Raw genomic sequence first — 15,148 nt, 5'->3', positions numbered from 1 at the left:
CTAAGACAGTTCTTGTGGAATTGGCAAAGTGATATTTGGAAGCCCATAGACGGCTATGGTGAAAAAGGAAATATCCTCCAATGAAATCTGGAAAGAAGCTTTCTGAGAAACTGCTTAGTGTTCTGTTAATTCACCTCACAGAGGTACATCTGTATTTCGTGGATCTCTTTGCTAGCCTTATTTCTGTGGAATCTGATAACAGATATTTCGGATCCCTTTGAAGACTATAGGGCCAAAGGAAATATCCTCCGATAACAAACAGAAAGAAGTTTTCTGAGAAACTTCTTTGTGTTCTCTGAAATCATCTCACAGAGTTACAGCTTTCCCCTCAAGAAGCTTTTCCCTAAGACAGTTCTTGTGGAATTGGCAAAGTGATATTTGCAAGCCCAGAGAGGGCTACGGTGAAAAAGGAAATATCCTCCGATGAAATCTGGAAAGAAGCTTTCTGAGAAACTGCATAGTGTTCTGTTAATTCATCTCACAGAGTTACATCTGTATTTCGTGGATCTCTTTGCTAGCCTTATTTCTGTGGAATCTGAGAACAAATATTTCAGATCCCTTTGAAGACTATAGTGCCAAAGGAAATATCCTCAGATAACAAAGAGAACGAAGATTTCTGAGAAACTTGTTTGTGTTCTGTGAAATCATCTCCCAGAGTTACAGCTTTCCCCAAAAGAAGCCTTTCGCTAAGACAGTTCTTGTAGAATTGGCAAAGTGATATTTGGAAGCCCATAGAGGGCTATGGTGAAAATGGAAATATCATCCGATGAAATCTGGAAAGAAGCTTTCTGAGAAACTGCTTAGTGTTCTTTAATTCATCTCACAGAGTTACATCTGTATTTCATGGATCTCTTTGCTAGCCTTATTTCTGTGGAATCTGAGAACTGATATTTCGGATCCCTTTGAAGACTATAGGGCCAAAGGAAATATCCTCTGATAACAAACAGAAAGAAGCTTTCTGAGAAACTCCTTTGTGTTCTGAGAAATCATCTCACAGACTTACAGCTTTCCCCTCAAGAAGCTTTTCGCTATGACAGTTCTTGTGGAATTGGCAAAGTGATATTTGGAAGCCCATAGAGGGCTACGGTGAAAAAGGAAATATCCTCCGATGAAATCTGGAAAGAAACTTTCTGAGAAACTGCTTATTGTTTTGTTAATTCATCTCACAGAGTTACATCTGTATTTCGTGGATCTCTTTGCTAGCCTTATTTCTGTGGAATCTGAGAACAGATATTTCGGATCCCTTTGAAGACTATAGTGCCCAAGGAAATATCCTCCGATAAGAAAGAGAAAGAAGGTTTCTGAGAAACATCTTTGTGTTCTGTGAAATCATCTCACAGAGTTACAGCTATCCCCTTAAGAAGCCTATCCGTAAGACAGTTCTTGTGGAATTGGCAGAGTGATATTTGGAAGCCCCTAGAGGGCTATGGTGAAAAAGGAAATATCCTCCGATGAAATCTGGAACGAAACTTTCTGAGAATCTGCTTAGTGTTCTGTTAATACATCTCACCGAGTTACATCTGTATTTCGTGGAACTCCTTACTAGCCTTATTTCTGTGGAATCTGAGAACTGATATTTCGGATCCCTTTGAAGAATATAGGGCCAAAGGAAATATCCTCCGATAACAAAGAGAGAGAAGCTTTCTGAGAAACTTCTTAGTGTTCTGTGAAATCATCTCACAGAGTTACAGCTTTCCCCTTAAGAAGCCTTTCGCTAAGACAGTTCTTGTGGAATTGGCAAAGTGATATTTGGAAGCCCATAGAGGGCTATGGTGTAAAAGGAAATATCCTCTGAAGAAATCTGGAAAGAAGCTTTCCGAGAAACTGCTTAGTGTTCTGTTAATTCATCTCACAGAGTTACATCTGTATTTCGTGGGTCTCTTTGCTAGCCTTATCTCTGTGGAATCTTAGAACAGATATTTCAGATCCCTTTGAAGACTATAGGGCCAAAGGAAATATCCTCCGATAACAAAGAGAAAGAAGCTTTCTGAGAAACTTCTTAGTGTTCTGTGAAATCATCTCACAGAGTTACAGCTTTCCTCTGAAGAAGCCTTTCGCTAAGACAGTTCTTGTGGAATTTTAAAATGATATTAGGAATCCCATAGAGGGCTATGGTGAAAAAGGAAATATCCTTCGTTGAAATCTGGAAAGAAGCTTTCTGAGAAACTGCTTAGTGTTCTGTTAATTCATCTCACAGAGTTACATCTGTATTTCGTGGATCTCTTTTCTAGCCTTATTTCGGTGGAATCTGATAACAGATATTTCGGATCCCTTTGAAGACTATAGGGCCAAAGGAAATATCCTTCGATAAGAAATTCAAAGAAGCGTTCGTAGAAACTTCTTTGTGTTCTGTGAAATCATCTCACAGAGTTACAGCTTTCCCCTCAAGAAGCCTTTCGCTGAGACAGTTCTTGTGGAATTGGCAAAGTGATATTCGGAAGCCCTTAGAGGGCTATGGTGAAAAAGGAAATATCCTCCGATGAAATCTGGAAAGAAACTTTCTGAGAAACTGCTTATTGTTCCGTTAATTCATCTCACAGAGTTACATCTGTATTTCGTGGATCTCTTTGCTAACCTTATTTCGGTGGAATCTGAGAACAGATATTTCGGATCCCTTTGAAGACTATAGGGCCTTAAGGAAATATCCTCCGATAACAAAGAGAGAGAAGCTTTCTCAGAAACTTCTTTGTGTTCTGTGAAATCATCTCACAGAGTTACAGCTTTTCCCTCAAGAAGCCTTTCGCTAAGACAGTTTTTGTTGAATTGGCAAAGCGATATTTGGAAGCCCATAGAGGGCTATGGTGAAAAAGGAAATATCCTCCCATGAAATCTGGAAGAAAGCTTTCCGAGAAACTGCTTAGTATTCTGTTAATTCATCTCCCAGAGTTACATTGGTATTTCGTGGATCTCTTTGCTAGCCTTATCTCTGTGGAATTGAGAACAGATATTTCGGATCCCTTTGAAGACTATAGGGCCCAAGGAAATATCCTCTGATAAGAAAGAGAAAGAAGGTTTCTGAGAAACTTCTTTGTGTTCTGTGAAATCATCTCACAGAGTTACAGCTATCCCCTTAAGAAGCCTATCGCTAAGACAGTTCTTGTGGAATTGGCAAAGTGATATTTAGAAGCCCATAAAGGGCTAGGGTGAAAAAGGAAATATCCTCCGATGAAATCTGGAAAGAAGCTTTCTGAGAAACTGCTTAGTGTTCTGTTAATTCATCTCACAGAGTTACATCTGTATTTCGTGGATCTCTTTGCTAGCCTTATTTCTGTGGAATCTGAGAACTGATATTTCGGATCCCTTTGAAGACTATAGGGCCAAAGGAAATATCCTCCGATAAGAAAGAGAAAGAAGCTTTCTGAGAAACTTCTTTGTGTTCTGTGAAATCATCTCACAGAGTTACAGCTTTCTCCTTAAGAAGCCTTTCGCTAAGACAGTTCTTGTGGAATTGGCAAAGTGATATTTAGAAGCCCATAGAGGGCTATCGTGTAAAAGGAAATATCCTCCGAAGAAATCTGGAGAGAAGCTTTCCGAGAAACTGCTTAGTGTTCTGTTAATTCATCTCACAGAGTTACATCTGTATTTCGTGGGTCTCTTTGCTAGCCTTATCTGTGTGGAATATGAGAACAGATATTTCAGATCCCTTTGAAGACTATAGAGCCAAAGGAAATATCCTCCGATAACAAAAAGAAAGAAGCTTTCTGAGAAACTTCTTTGTGTCTGTGAAATAATCTCAAAGAGTTACAGCTTTCCCCTCAAGAAGCCTTTCGCTAAGACAGTTCTTGTGGAATTGGCAAAGTGACATTTGGAAGCCCATAGAGGGATAAGGTGAAAAAGGAAATATCCTCCGATGAAATCTGGAAGGAAGCTGTCTGAGAAACTGCTTAGTGTTCTGTTAATTCATCTCAAGGAGTTACATCTGTATTTCGTGGATCTCTTTGCTAGCCTTATTTCTGTGGAATCTGAGAACAGATATTTCGGATCCCTTTGAAGACTATAGGGCCAAAGGAAATATCCTTCGATAACAAAGAGAACGAAGCTTTCTGAGAAACATCTTTGTGTTCTGTGAAATCATCTAACAGAGTTACAGCTTTCCCCTTTTGAACCATTTCGCTAAGACAGTTCTTGTGGAATTGGAAAAGTGATATTTGGAAGCCCATAGAGGGCTATGGAGAAAAAGGAAATATCCTCCGATGAAATCTGGAAAGAAGCTTTCTGAGAAACTGCTTAGTGTTCTGTTAATTCATCTCACCGAATTACATATGTATTTCGTGGATCTCTTTACTAGCCTTATTTTGGTGGAATCTGAGAACAGATATTTCGGATCCCTTTGAAGACTATAGGGCGAAAGGAAATATCCTCCGATAACAAAGAGAAAGAAGCTTTCTGAGAAACTTCTTGTTGTTCTGTGAAATCATCTGACAGAGTTACAGCTTTCCCCACAAGTAGCCTTACGCTAAGACACTTCTTGTGGAACTGGCAAAGTGATATTTGGAAGCCCATAGAGGGCTATGGTGAAAAAGGAATATCCTCCGATGAAATCTGGAAAGAAGCTTTCTGAGAAACTGCTTAGTGTTCTGTTAATTCATCTCACAGAGTTACATCTGTATTTCGTGGATCTCTTTGCTAGCCTTATCTCTGTGGAATCTGAGAACAGATATTTCAGATCCCTTTGAAGACTATAGGGCCAAAGGAAATATCTTCTGATAACAAAGAGAAAGAAGCTTTCTGAGAAACTTCTTAGTGTTCTGTGAAATCATCTGACAGAGTTACAGCTTTCCCCTCAGGAAGCCTTTCGCTAAGACAATTCTTGTGGAATTTTAAAGTGATATTTGGAAACCCATAGAGGGTTATGGTGAAAAAGGAAATATCCTCCGATGGAATCTGGAAAGAAGCTTTCTGAGAAACTGCTTAGTGTTCTGTTAATTCAACTCACAGAGTTACATCTGTAGTTGGTGGATCTCTTTGCTAGCCTTATTTCTGTGGAATCTGAGAACAGATATTTCGGATCCCTTTGAAGACTATAGGGCCAAAGGAAATATCCTCCGATAACAAAGAGAAAGAAGCTTTCTGAGAAACTTCTTTGTGTTCTGTGAAATCATCTCACTGAGTTACAGCTTTCCCCTCAAGAAGCCTTTCGCTAAGACAGTTCTTGTGGAATTGGCAAAGTGATATTTGGAAGCCCATAGACGGCTATGGTGAAAAAGGAAATATCCTCCAATGAAATCTGGAAAGAAGCTTTCTGAGAAACTGCTTAGTGTTCTGTTAATTCACCTCACAGAGGTACATCTGTATTTCGTGGATCTCTTTGCTAGCCTTATTTCTGTGGAATCTGATAACAGATATTTCGGATCCCTTTGAAGACTATAGGGCCAAAGGAAATATCCTCCGATAACAAACAGAAAGAAGTTTTCTGAGAAACTTCTTTGTGTTCTCTGAAATCATCTCACAGAGTTACAGCTTTCCCCTCAAGAAGCTTTTCCCTAAGACAGTTCTTGTGGAATTGGCAAAGTGATATTTGCAAGCCCAGAGAGGGCTACGGTGAAAAAGGAAATATCCTCCGATGAAATCTGGAAAGAAGCTTTCTGAGAAACTGCATAGTGTTCTGTTAATTCATCTCACAGAGTTACATCTGTATTTCGTGGATCTCTTTGCTAGCCTTATTTCTGTGGAATCTGAGAACAAATATTTCAGATCCCTTTGAAGACTATAGTGCCAAAGGAAATATCCTCAGATAACAAAGAGAACGAAGATTTCTGAGAAACTTGTTTGTGTTCTGTGAAATCATCTCCCAGAGTTACAGCTTTCCCCAAAAGAAGCCTTTCGCTAAGACAGTTCTTGTAGAATTGGCAAAGTGATATTTGGAAGCCCATAGAGGGCTATGGTGAAAATGGAAATATCATCCGATGAAATCTGGAAAGAAGCTTTCTGAGAAACTGCTTAGTGTTCTTTAATTCATCTCACAGAGTTACATCTGTATTTCATGGATCTCTTTGCTAGCCTTATTTCTGTGGAATCTGAGAACTGATATTTCGGATCCCTTTGAAGACTATAGGGCCAAAGGAAATATCCTCTGATAACAAACAGAAAGAAGCTTTCTGAGAAACTCCTTTGTGTTCTGAGAAATCATCTCACAGACTTACAGCTTTCCCCTCAAGAAGCTTTTCGCTATGACAGTTCTTGTGGAATTGGCAAAGTGATATTTGGAAGCCCATAGAGGGCTACGGTGAAAAAGGAAATATCCTCCGATGAAATCTGGAAAGAAACTTTCTGAGAAACTGCTTATTGTTTTGTTAATTCATCTCACAGAGTTACATCTGTATTTCGTGGATCTCTTTGCTAGCCTTATTTCTGTGGAATCTGAGAACAGATATTTCGGATCCCTTTGAAGACTATAGTGCCCAAGGAAATATCCTCCGATAAGAAAGAGAAAGAAGGTTTCTGAGAAACATCTTTGTGTTCTGTGAAATCATCTCACAGAGTTACAGCTATCCCCTTAAGAAGCCTATCCGTAAGACAGTTCTTGTGGAATTGGCAGAGTGATATTTGGAAGCCCCTAGAGGGCTATGGTGAAAAAGGAAATATCCTCCGATGAAATCTGGAACGAAACTTTCTGAGAATCTGCTTAGTGTTCTGTTAATACATCTCACCGAGTTACATCTGTATTTCGTGGAACTCCTTACTAGCCTTATTTCTGTGGAATCTGAGAACTGATATTTCGGATCCCTTTGAAGAATATAGGGCCAAAGGAAATATCCTCCGATAACAAAGAGAGAGAAGCTTTCTGAGAAACTTCTTAGTGTTCTGTGAAATCATCTCACAGAGTTACAGCTTTCCCCTTAAGAAGCCTTTCGCTAAGACAGTTCTTGTGGAATTGGCAAAGTGATATTTGGAAGCCCATAGAGGGCTATGGTGTAAAAGGAAATATCCTCTGAAGAAATCTGGAAAGAAGCTTTCCGAGAAACTGCTTAGTGTTCTGTTAATTCATCTCACAGAGTTACATCTGTATTTCGTGGGTCTCTTTGCTAGCCTTATCTCTGTGGAATCTTAGAACAGATATTTCAGATCCCTTTGAAGACTATAGGGCCAAAGGAAATATCCTCCGATAACAAAGAGAAAGAAGCTTTCTGAGAAACTTCTTAGTGTTCTGTGAAATCATCTCACAGAGTTACAGCTTTCCTCTGAAGAAGCCTTTCGCTAAGACAGTTCTTGTGGAATTTTAAAATGATATTAGGAATCCCATAGAGGGCTATGGTGAAAAAGGAAATATCCTTCGTTGAAATCTGGAAAGAAGCTTTCTGAGAAACTGCTTAGTGTTCTGTTAATTCATCTCACAGAGTTACATCTGTATTTCGTGGATCTCTTTGCTAGCCTTATTTCGGTGGAATCTGATAACAGATATTTCGGATCCCTTTGAAGACTATAGGGCCAAAGGAAATATCCTTCGATAAGAAATTCAAAGAAGCGTTCGTAGAAACTTCTTTGTGTTCTGTGAAATCATCTCACAGAGTTACAGCTATCCCCTTAAGAAGCCTATCGCTAAGACAGTTCTTGTGGAATTGGCAAAGTGATATTTAGAAGCCCATAAAGGGCTAGGGTGAAAAAGGAAATATCCTCCGATGAAATCTGGAAAGAAGCTTTCTGAGAAACTGCTTAGTGTTCTGTTAATTCATCTCACAGAGTTACATCTGTATTTCGTGGATCTCTTTGCTAGCCTTATTTCTGTGGAATCTGAGAACTGATATTTCGGATCCCTTTGAAGACTATAGGGCCAAAGGAAATATCCTCCGATAAGAAAGAGAAAGAAGCTTTCTGAGAAACTTCTTTGTGTTCTGTGAAATCATCTCACAGAGTTACAGCTTTCCCCTCAAGAAGCCTTTCGCTAAGACAGTTCTTTCCGTATTGGCAAGGTGACATTTGGAAGCCCATAGAGGGCTAGTGTGAAAAAGGAAATATCCTCCGATGAAATCTGGAAAGAAGCTTTCTGAGAAACTGCTTAGTGTTCTGTTAATTCACCTCACAGAGGTACATCTGTATTTCATGGATCTCTTTGCTAGCCTTATTTCTGAGGAATCTGAGAACTGATATTTTGCATCCCTGTGAAGACTATAGGACCAAAGGAATTATCCTGCGATAACAAAGAGAAAGAAGCTTTCTGAGAAACTTCTTTGTGTTCTGTGAAATCATCTCACAGATTTACAGCTTTCCCCTCAAGAAGCCTTTCGCTAAGACAGTTCTTGTGGAATTGGCAAAGTGATATTTGGAAGCCCATAGAGGGCTATGGTGAAAAAGGAAATATCCTCCGATGAAATCTGGAAAGAAGCTTTCTGAGAAACTGCTTAGTGTTCTGTTAATTCATCTCCCAGAGTTACATCTGTATTTCGTGGATCTCTTTGCTCGCCTTATTTCTGTGGAATCTGAGAACAGATATTTCCGATCGCTTAGAAGACTATAGGGCCAAAGGAAATATCCTCTGATAAGAAAGAGAAAGAAGCTTTCTGAGAAACTTCTTTGTGTTCTGTGAAATCATCTCACAGAGTTACAGCTTTCCCCACAAGTAGCCTTTCGCTAAGACAATTCTTGTGGAACTGGCAAAGTGATATTTGGAAGTCCATGGAGGGCTATGGTGAAAAAGGAAATATCCTCCGATGAAATCTGGAAAGAAGCTTTCTGAGAATCTGACTAGTGTTCTGTTAATTCATCTCACAGAGTTACATCTGTATTTCGTGGATCTCTTTGCTAGCCTTATTTCTGTGGAATCTGAGAACAGATATTTCGAATCCATTTGAAGACGATAGGGCCAAAGGAAATATCCTCCGATAACAACGAGAGAGAAGCTTTCTGAGAAACTTCTTTGTGTTCTGTGAAATCATCTCACAGAGTTACAGTTTTCACCTTCAGAAGCCTTTCGCTAAGACAGTTCTTGTGGAATTGGCAAAGTGATATTTGAAGCCCATAGAGGGCTATGGTGTAAAAGGAAATATCCTCCGAAGAAATCTGGAAGGAAGCTTTCCGAGAAACTGCTTAGTGTTCTGTTAATTCATCTCACAGAGTTACATCTGTATTTCGTGAGTCTCTTTGCTAGCCTTATCTCTGTGGAATCTGAGAACAGATATTTCAGATCCCTTTGAAGGCTATAGGGCCAAAGGAAATATCCTCCGATAACAAAGAGAAAGAAGCTTTCTGAGAAACTTCTTTGTGTTCTTTGAAATCATCTCACAGAGTTACAGCTTTCCCCCAGGAAGCCTTTTGCTAAGACAGTTCTTGTGGAATTTTAAAGTGATATTTGGAAACCCGTAGAGGGTTATGGTCAAAAAGGAAATATCCTCCGATGAAATCTGGAAAGAAGCTTTCTGAGAAACTGCTTAGTGTTCGGTTAATTCGTCTCACAGAGTTACATCTGTAGTTCATGGATCTCTTTGCTAGCCTTATTTGTGTGGAATCTGAGAACAGATATTTCGGATCCCTTTGAACACTATAGGGCCAAAGGAAATATCCTCTGATAACAAAGAGAAAGAAGCTTTCTGAGAAACTTCTTTGTGTTCTGTGAAATCATCTCACAGATTGACAGCTTTCCCCTCAGGAAGCCTTTCGCTAAGACAGTTCTTGTGGAATTGGCAAAGTGATATTTGGAAGCCCATAGAGTGCTATGGTGAAAAAGGAAATATCCTCCGATGAAATCTGGAAAGAAGCTTTCTGAGAAACTGCTTAGTGTTCTGTTAATTCATCTCACAGAGTCATATCTGTAATTCGTGGATCTCTTTGCTAGCCTTATTTCTGTGGAATCTGAGAACAGATATTTCGGATCGCTTTGAAGACTATAGGGCCAAATTAAATATTCTCCAATAAGGAAGAGAAAGAAGCGTTCTGAGAAACTTCTTTGTGTTCTCTGAAATCATCTCACAGAGTTACAGCTTTCCCCTCAAGAAGCTTTTCGCTAAGACAGTTCTTGTGGAATTGGCAAAGTGATATTTGCAAGCCCAGAGAGGGCTACGGTGAAAAAGGAAATATCCTCCGATGAAATCTGGAAAGAAGCTTTCTGAGAAACTGCTTAGTGTTCTGTTAATTCATCTCACAGAGTTACATCTGTATTTCGTGGATCTCTTTGCTAGCCTTATTTCTGTGGAATCTGAGAACAAATATTTCAGATCCGTTTGAAGACCATAGTGACAAAGGAAATATCCTCAGATAACAAAGAGAACGAAGATTTCTGAGAAACTTGTTTGTGTTCTGTGAAATCATCTCCCAGAGTTACAGCTTTCCCCAAAAGAAGCCTTTCGCTAAGACAGTTCCTGTAGAATTGGCAAAGTGGTATTTGGAAGCCCATAGAGGGCTATGGTGAAAATGGAAATATCCTCCGATGAAATCTGGAACGAAACTTTCTGAGAATCTGCTTAGTGTTCTGTTAATTCATCTCACAGAGTTACATCTGTGTTTCGTGGATCTCTTTACTAGCCTTTTTTCTGTGGAATCTGAGAACTGATATTTCGGATCCCTTTGAAGACTATAGGGCCAAAGGAAATATCCTCCGATAACAAAGAGAGAGAAGCTTTCTGTGAAACTACTTAGTGTTCTGTGAAATCATCTCACAGAGTTACAGCTTTCCCCTTAAGAAGCCTTTCGCTAAGACAGTTCTTGTGGAATTGGCAAAGTGATATTTGGAAGCCCATAGAGGGCTATGGTGTAAAAGGAAATATCCTCTGAAGAAATCTGGAAAGAAGCTTTCCGAGAAACTGCTTAGTGTTCTGTTAATTCATCTCACAGAGTTACATCTGTATTTCGTGGGTCTCTTTGCTAGCCTTATCTCTGTGGAATCTTAGAACAGATATTTCAGATCCCTTTGAAGACTATAGGGCCAAAGGAAATATCCTCCGATAACAAAAAGAAAGAAGCTTTCTGAGAAACTTCTTAGTGTTCTGTGAAATCATCTCACAGAGTTACAGCTTTCCCCTGAGGAAGCCTTTCGCTAAGACAGTTCTTGTGGAATTTTAAAGTGATATTTGGAAACCCATAGAGGGTTATGGTGAAGAAGGAAATATCCTCCGATGAAATCTGGAAAGAAGCTTTCTGAGAAACTGCTTAGTGTTCTGTTAATTCATCTCACGGAGTTACATCTGTACTTCGTGGATCTCTTTGCTAGCCTTATTTCTGTGGAATCTGAGAACAGATATTTCGGATCCCTTTGAAGACTATAGGGCCAAAGGAAATATCCTCCGATAACAAAGAGAAAGAAGCTTTCTGAGAAACTTCTTTGTGTTCTGTGAAATCATCTCACAGAGTTACAGCTTTCCCCTCAAGAAGCCTTTCACTAAGACAGTTCTTGTGGAATTGGCAAAGTGATATTTGGAAGCCCAGAGAGGGCTACGGTGAAAAAGGAAATATCCTCCGATGAAATCTGGAAAGAAGCTTTCTGAGAAACTGCTTAGTGTTCTGTTAATTCAACTCACAGAGTTACGTCTGTATTTCATGGATCTCTTTACTAGCCTTATTTCTGTGGAATCTGAGAACAAATATTTCAGATCCCTTTGAAGACTCTACGGCCAAAGGAAATATCCTCCGATAACAAAGAGAAAGAAGCTTTCTGAGAAACTTCTTAGTGTTCTGTGAAATCATCTCACAGAGTTACAGCTTTCCTCTGAAGAAGCCTTTCGCTAAGACAGTTCTTGTGGAATTTTAAAATGATATTTGGAATCCCATAGAGGGCTATGGTGAAAAAGGAAATATCCTTCGTTGAAATCTGGAAAGAAGCTTTCTGAGAAACTGCTTAGTGTTCTGTTAATTCATCTCACAGAGTTACATCTGTATTTCGTGGATCTCTTTGCTAGCCTTGTTTCGGTGGAATCTGATAACAGATATTTCGGATCCCTTTGAAGACTATAGGGCCAAAGGAAATATCCTTCGATAAGAAATTCAAAGAAGCGTTCTTAGAAACTTCTTTGTGTTCTGTGAAATCATCTCACAGAGTTACAGCTTTCCCCTCAAGAAGCCTTTCGCTAAGACAGTTTTTGTTGAATTGGCAAAGCGATATTTGGAAGCCCATAGAGGGCTATGGTGAAAAAGGAAATATCCTCCGATGAAATCTGGAAAAAGGCTTTCCGAGAAACTGCTTAGTATTCTGTTAATTCATCTCCCAGAGTTACATCGGTATTTCGTGGATCTCTTTGCTAGCCTTATCTCTGTGGAATTGAGAACAGATATTTCGGATCCCTTTGAAGACTATAGGGCCCAAGGAAATATCCTCTGATAAGAAAGAGAAAGAAGGTTTCTGAGAAACTTCTTTGTGTTCTGTGAAATCATCTCACAGAGTTACAGCTATCCCCTTAAGAAGCCTATCGCTAAGACAGTTCTTGTGGAATTGGCAAAGTGATATTTGGAAGCCCATAGAGGGCTATGGTGAAAAAGGAAATATCCTCCGATGAAATCTGGAAAGAAGCTTTCTGAGAAACTGCTTAGTGTTCTGTTAATTCATCTCACGGAGTTACATCTGTATTTCGTGGATCTCTTTGCTAGCCTTATTTCTGTGGAATCTGAGAACTGAAATTTCGGATCCCTTTGAAGACTATAGGGCCAAAGGAAATATCCTCCGATAAGAAAGAGAAAGAAGCTTTCTGAGAAACTTCTTTGTGTTCTGTGAAATCATCTCACAGAGTTACAGCTTTCCCCTCAAGAAGCCTTTCGCTAAGACAGTTCTTTCCGGATTGGCAAAGTGACATTTGGAAGCCCATAGAGGGCTAGTGTCAAAAAGGATATATCCTCCGATGAAATCTGGAAAGAAGCTTTCTGAGAAACCGCTTAGTGTTCTGTTAATTCATCTCAATGAATTACATATGTATTTCGTGGATCTCTTTTCTAGCCTTATGTTGGTGGAATCTGAGAACAGATATTTCAGATCTCTTTGAAGACTATAGGGCGGAAGGAAATATCCTCCGATAACAAAGAGAAAGAAGCTTTCTGAGAAACTTCTTTTTGTTCTGTGAAATCATCTTACAGGGTTACAGCTTTCCCCACAAGTAGCCTTTCGCTAAGACACTTCTTGTGGAACTGGCAAAGTGATATTTTCAAGCCCATAGATGGCTATGGTGAAAAAGGAATATCCTCCGATGAAATCTGGAAAGAAGCTTTCTGAGAAACTGCTTAGTGTTCTGTGAAATCATCTGACAGAGTTACAGCTTTCCCCTCAGGAAGCCTTTCGCTAAGACAGTTCTTGTGGAATTTTAAAGTGATATTTGGAAACCCATAGAGGGTTATGGTGAAAAAGGAAATATCCTCCGATGAAATGTGGAAAAAAGCTTTCTGAGAAACTGCTTAGTGTTCTGTTAATTCATCTCACAGAGTTCCATCTGTAGTTGGTGGATCTCTTTGCTAGCCTTATTTCTGTGGAATCTGAGAACAGATATTTCGGATCCCTTTGAAGACTATAGGGCCAAAGGAAATATCCTCCGATAACAAAGAGAAAGAAGCTTTCTGAAAAACTTCTCTGTGTTCTGTGAAATCATCTCACAGAGTTACAGCTTTCCCTTCAAGAAGCCTTTCGCTAAGACAGTTCTTTTCGAATTGGAAAAGTGACATTTGGAAGCCCATAGACGGATATGGTGAAAAAGGAAATATCCTCCGATGAAATCTGGAAAGAAGCTTTCTGAGAAACTGCTTAGTGTTCTGTTAATTCATCCCACAGAATTACATCTGTATTTCCTGGATCTCTTTGCTAGCCTTATTTCTGTGGAATCTGAGAACAGATATTTCGGATCCCTTTGAAGACTATAGGGCCAAAGGAAATATCCTTCGATAAGAAAGAGAAAGAAGCGTTCTGAGAAACTTCTTTGTGTTCTTTGAAATCATCTCACAGAGTTACAGCTTTCCCCTCAAGAAGCCTTTCGCTGAGACAGTTCTTGTGGAATTGGCAAAGTGATATTTGGAAGCCCTTAGAGGGCTATGGTGAAAAAGGAAATAACCTCCGATGAAATCTGGAAAGAAGCTTTCTGAGAAACTGCTTAGTGTTCTGTTAATTCATCTCACAGAGTTACATGTGTATTTCGTGGATCTCTTTGCTAGCCTTATTTCTGTGGAATCTGAGAACAGATATTTCGGATCCCTTGGAAGACTATAGGGCCAAAGGAAATATCCTCCGATAACAAATAGAGAGAAGATTTCTCAGAAACTTCTTTTTGTTCTGTGAAATCATCTCACAGAGTTACAGCTTTCCCCTCAAGAAGCTTTTCGCTTAGACAGTTTTTGTGGAATTGGCAAAGCGATATTTGGAAGCCCATAGAGGCCTATGGTCAACAAGGAAATATCCTCCGATGAAATCTGGAAAAAAGCTTTCTGAGAAACTGCTTAGTGTTCTGTTAATCTTGTGGAATTGGCAAAGTGATATTTGGAAGCCCATAGAGGGCTAAGTTGAAAACGGAAATATCCTCCAATGAAATCTGGAAAAAAGCTTTCTGAGAAACTGCGTAGTGTTCTGTTAATTCATCTCCCAGAGTTACATCTGTATTTCGTGGATCTCTTTGCTAGCCTTATTTCTGTGGAATCTGACAACAGATATTTCGGATCCCTTTGAAGACTATAGGGCCAAAGGAAATATCCTTCGATAAGAAAGAGAAAGAAGCTTTCTGAGAAACTTCTTTGTGTTCTGTGATATCATCTCACAATGAAATCTGGAAAGAAGCTTTCTGAGAAACTGTTTAGTGTTCTGTGAATTCATCTCAGAGAGTTACATCTGTATTTCGTGGATCTCTTTGCTAGCCTTATTTCTGTGGAATCAGAGAACAGATATTTCGGATCCCTTTGAACACTATAGTGCCAAAGTAAATATACTCCAATAACAAAGAGAAAGAAGCTTTCTGAAAACTTCTTTGTGTTCTGTGAAATCATCTCACAGAGTTACAGCTTTCCCCTCAAGAAGCCTTTCGCTAAGACAGTTCTTGTGGAATTGGCATAGTGATATTTGGAGCCCATAGAGGGCTACGGTGAAAAAGGAAATATCCTCCGATGAAATCTGGGAGAAGCTTTCTGAGAAACTGCTTATTGTTCGATTAATTCATCTCCCAGAGTTACATCTGTATTTCGTGGATCACTTGCTAGCCTTTTTCTGTGGAATCTGAGAACAGATATTTCGGATCACTTTAAAGACTATAGGGCCAAAGGA

The sequence above is a fragment of the Macaca fascicularis genome, chromosome 16 (assembly GCF_037993035.2).
Source record: "Macaca fascicularis isolate 582-1 chromosome 16, T2T-MFA8v1.1".
In the NCBI taxonomy this organism is placed as follows: Eukaryota; Metazoa; Chordata; class Mammalia; order Primates; family Cercopithecidae; genus Macaca; species Macaca fascicularis.
The sequence above is the reverse complement of the archived record's forward strand: the minus strand, read 5'-3'. Positions refer to the sequence as shown.